Source organism: Adiantum capillus-veneris, chromosome 2 (assembly GCF_014529385.1).
Source record: "Adiantum capillus-veneris isolate H3 chromosome 2, ASM1452938v2, whole genome shotgun sequence".
In the NCBI taxonomy this organism is placed as follows: domain Eukaryota; kingdom Viridiplantae; phylum Streptophyta; class Polypodiopsida; order Polypodiales; family Pteridaceae; genus Adiantum; species Adiantum capillus-veneris.
Window position 1 is genome coordinate 127,326,912 of NC_140932.1, and position 5,222 is coordinate 127,332,133.

General features: G+C 41.6%; 1 pseudogene; it reads right to left on the minus strand.

Moving 5' to 3' along the window:
* Positions 1 to 1,969: 1,969 nt before the first annotated feature.
* Positions 1,970 to 4,970, minus strand: LOC147463585 (uncharacterized; annotated as a pseudogene).
* Positions 4,971 to 5,222: the final 252 nt, after the last annotated feature.

Sequence of the window (5,222 nt, forward strand, 5' to 3'; positions counted from 1 at the left end):
AAAAATGGACTCTCTTTTAATCTTGGAGATGTGATTGAGATCGACAATTGGTTGATCAATAACATGTACATCCAATGTTACCAAGTGTTCTATAGACAAACCAATGGCATCCCTATGGGTTTAGCTTTTTCACCAATATGGTGTAATCTCTATCTTCATGTTCTTGAATATAACTATCTTCAAGAGATGCTCATGTCCCCAATTAATAAGGAAAAGCTGACAAACCTGGCCTATCCTTTCAGATATTTTGATGATATCTTGTTGATTAACTGTCAAAACCCTGAAATTTTTCTCTCTAAAAATGGTATTTACCCTCCTGAACTCACTATTGAAGGCAAAAAAGCTTCCAACACTACTTTTCTCAACCTTCTCTTATTTGTAGACCAAGGGAAACTTACTAAAGCTCTTGCCAAAAAAGATGGCCTTTTTCCATGCACCCCTAGGGATCAGATACATTCATAGGGCTAGTAATAGACCTAACAATTGGTCCCATAAAGTTATCCTCTCACAGCTAAAACCTATCCTCTTCTGCAATAGCAGTGCCAAAAGTGCAGGAAAAGATATCAAATCCTTGATAAATGCCTTTTGTGCAAAAGGTTTTGAAAAGGAAAAATCGTGGAGACTTGTAAGACACAAAAGGCATTTATCAAGTGATAAATGCCTTTTGTGCAAAAGGTTTTGAAAAGGAAAAATTGTGGAGACTTGTAAGACACAACCTATTTAGGCTTACACCATCACCCTATACTTGTAACCCTATTGAAGTCTTGGCACAACTATTTTTTGGTGTTGGGCACTAGGACCCCTTAGAGGGGGCCTAGTGCCCCCTCTTAAGGCCCTAATGTGGGAGTGGATGGAGGGATCTAAAACACCAAGCCTTATATCTAAATGCACCCTTAGCTTATTTAAGCCATGGGAACACACCCTAACCCTTTTTTTTAACTCTACTGGATTATTTGCACTTTTGGCCTCATGTAAAGACACATCATTAACTTAAAACTCCCACTACCTATGCATGTGGCAGTACCCCACCCCCGTGGGCTCATATGCCCCCCACTACTCACTAGTTTCTCTACTGCAATCGGGCTCCACCTCAACTACACTTTGCACATGAGGAGCTATGGCCTGTTTTTCTCTGACTTGGTGCAACATGAGGCATACTACCTTAGAGTAGTTGTGCATGACATTCAAATTCTACAGATCTTGGAGAAGCTGCTTGGGCCTTATTCTTACATTCATGCCAAGTCGGCTATGGAGGGTACTACTTAGTTGTTTTACTTCGCATTACACCGCCTTGAAGGGTTCATATGCTCTATGCTTATAATTGACATCAACACATGGATCTCTTTTTTGACACGTCTTCCAGTGTCTAACATTCTCTTTTTGTTGGTTGTGATGGTGGCATGTATAATAGAAGGGATCCTTACTCTATTCATTTTGCAACTTCTCCTTCCAAGTCTGGTGGTCTGCAAAATTCTCCTTTTGTACCACTTACCCAACCATAATTCAAGATTTTTTTATTATGCTTTACTATTTTTGGCATAATCCCTTGTTTATTTGCTTTCTAGAGAGCTTCTATTTGGTAACCTACACACACACACGTGCATGCACACCCTTGCTAGTTGTTGAGACAACTTGCATTATGAGGAGAATCGTAAACACTCCAATGCACACACAGAGGTATCAAGCAAATGAATTATATTTAAAAACATGAAACCCACTTTAAAACTTCTTATATAAGCTTGGATTGATAACTTTCAAGGCATACCTTCCCTTGCCTTTGTCTATCAATTACAGAACTTTGAAGACAATCGACTCAAGAGATGAAACTTCTATTTAACACCACACATCTAGAGATGAGTGTGATAATTCAACACCACACACCATCCCCTAAAGTTGAGTTTCTATCTTTTGCCTGGCAGTCCCCAGTTTATTTGCTTTGTTACTTATTACCCAATCACAAAATGTAAAATCATATGTCAGTCCTGATATATTGTTTTGTCGACGACCACTTCAAAAACTAGTAAGTGACAATCGACATTGCTATCATAGACCATTGAGGCCCCAAACCCTTGTAGCATGCTCTCCACTCACCATCTTTAATGAGGCTAACTACTATCTCTCTTGGAGTGTCCCTCTTATTTTCATCCTGTAAACGAGTTTTAAAGGTGTCTAATGGCATAGTATGCAGAGCAGTCACAGCACAAGCACATGCTGTGCTTACACTTTGTACTCCAATAACTAAAAGTTGGGGTTGGAGAAGCGGATCATTACCTTGCTGCATCCTTGTGATACCGCAAAGTTCCCCACACTGTTCTTTATGCCAGATAATAAGATATCCACCATAATGCATTCAAAGGTACATATGGTAGGATGGACATACCGAACCCTTGGTACAGTCTCGTCCATCCATTTGTTTGTATTATGCATCTATGAGCATCAAGCCCACCCTTATAATTTGGCTATTTAAACCTATATTTGTACCTTTCTGATGCACAATTTTGTATGATATCTGTGCATAATTTACTTGACCCACTTCTCTCACTTCTCATGTAACTCATTTACTGCTTTATTTCCTTGTACCATTAGCCTCTTGCTTATCACGCCCACAGGCGTCCAAACAGGCACCATAGAGGCGAAAAGCCTACCCACTGCATTTGCACTCGTTGACGTTGTCGAAGTAGAAACCTCGCCAATGTCAATGCAGTTTCCCTTGCAACACTCCTAGTAATTTCCAATGTGCTCATGTAGAGAACATGTGTGGGAATAATAACCCAAGAGAGAAGTAGGAAAGCCTATGTATGGGCCTTGCAATCCTTCATATTGCAGAATACACCGGCAAAGTTGATATTGAATTTGGAAAAGATGACACATGTTTCCCCTTGCTACCTTGTCTTGAGAACCATGATAGGGTAGAGGCTTGTGGAGACACACCATAACTACCTTATAGCCTATTGTATTCTGCACCAAATTAGGCTCTATTGCTGCCATTGATTGTGTTGTATGAACCATCGTCCTTGATGTCCTCTACACAAGGTGCCTTTCATATGAGCTTTCATACCATGTTAGATATGAATGCTCTCACGGAACATACCACAACTTCCAAATTAATTGTAGCATGCCAAGTTGGTATACCACATGCAATCTAACTACTTGCAAGTCCTAAGCATCTGCTATCTACTTACAATGGTAGAATCCGACCATGGTAGGGGACCATTGACTAGGGGTGATGCTTACAACGACAGAAGTTGGCGATGAGACAAGAGCTAAGTGGAGAATCTGCTACTCTAGATGAAGACTCTTTAGAGACTAGACTATAGTGCTGCTTCTTTGTGGAGTTCACACATGTTATTGCACCTTGGGTTTGCTGTCATAATTACTGTGAGAGCCTACTTGAGGGGATGATGAGATACCATCATTTTTTTGAAATGATCTTCATAGCATGATGATTCTTTATCTCTATCAACCAATCGTGTAATTAGTCCACCCACAATTACTTTTTGTTTTTGCATAAGTCCCAAAAACTATTTTTAGCAAAAAAAAAAAAGAAGGAAACTCTAGGGCCTTTGCCCTTTCGGCAGGCTAAAAGAGAAGGAAACTCTAAGGCCTTTGCCCTTTGGACATGCCAAAAACAAGGCCAAGAAAATGGTTTTTCTTAGTAATGGTTCCTATGATGGTTCCAACGACGTTAAAAACTTATAGGTATGTTTCATTGTTCAAGAAAAGTGCATCTCAACATATAATAGTGTCACTTTAGAAATTCAAAAATGCCAATTGAAACTCTCTTGGAAACTTCATAAATAGGAATTACATATGGTTGGAAAAATGATATATTTCAAATATTAGTGTGTGTGTGTGTGTGTGTGAGAGAGAGAGAGAGAGAGAGAGAGAGAGAGAGAGAGGAAGGCGTTATGGAGTTCGATTCACCCCTTGTAATTTTTATTCTCAAAATTCACATTTGCAAGGCCCCTGTTATGAGGAGAAGCCATCATGCATGAGAAAAATCACCCTTTGAAAAACCAAACCTTTATTGGAATATTCCTTTTTGCTAGAATATCGTGGTCGTTGCCAAAAAGTGATCGAAAAACGATCAATAGGTGGCCGGTTGGCTGGTAGCCCAAAGTTTATGGCCGGTGCTGAATGTCAAGTGGACTTGTCTACCTAAGGACAACCACAAATGGTGCATAAGAGAGTTGTACTTGAGCTTTCTACATAAGGGCAGCCACACACAGGTGTCTCTCATGAGAGAGGGCAACCCATTTTGGCCTATAAAAGGAGGCCTCTTCTACACACAAAATAGAATGAAGGTGGTAAAGTGGTGAAGCGTGTGAGTTGGTGTAAGAGAGTGAAACAAGGTGGGATTTTCATTAAGGGTTGCTAAACCCTTTGTAATCTACTTCAAGATTGAAGTGCAAAGCCATTTAGTGGTTGGTTTCCCATGGTTATAGCCCACACTTGGGTGAACCATGTATATCATACACACACACACTCTCTCTCTCTCTCTCTCTCTCTCTCTCTCTCTCTCTCTCTCTCTCTCTCTCTCTCTCTCTCTCTCAGCTTAGAGACTTTCGGCTGCACCCCAAACCCTAGCGCCACCTCCACAGTCCCCTCCCTGGGCGAGGGGCAGCCGTGTGGGGAGGGGGGCATTAAGCTTGAGCTCCGCCCTACATTCCAAGCCCATTGACAACGCTCAACCTTGCACTTCGAGCCCACCCTGCTGTTCTTTTTTTTCCTTCTTCTCTCAGCACCCTGCCCGTCAACAACGCTTGCTACAATGTTTCCCTGCTTCTCTCGGTGCTTAAGTAGTGCCCTCGGGCCTTATAGCTTTGTGTGGCTCTCTCAGCACGCTCAACACGTTGTTCCTCCTCAGTCCTCACAAGCTTGCCTTCACACAACAGGTTTTGGTCGACACAATCACTTAATTCATTTGAGACGGTCACACCTCTTACAACACAGACAATGGATTTATCCATTTTCAACCAAAAAGCCAGTGGATTTCTCCACTCCCAACCAACAAGGTGAAGGACATGGCTACCAAGGCAAAGAAAACACTTCAAAAGACACCCATGAGAACACGGCCAAGTTTCACTACCATCATAGCGGCCCCGAGCAAGGCCGACCGCAATGGACAACTCCAAGCAGCCTTGGACATAGTCATGGAAGAGAATCATGACCTCAAGGCTCGCCTTAGCAAACTTGAGGCTCGATTTGACTCTGTGGTAGAT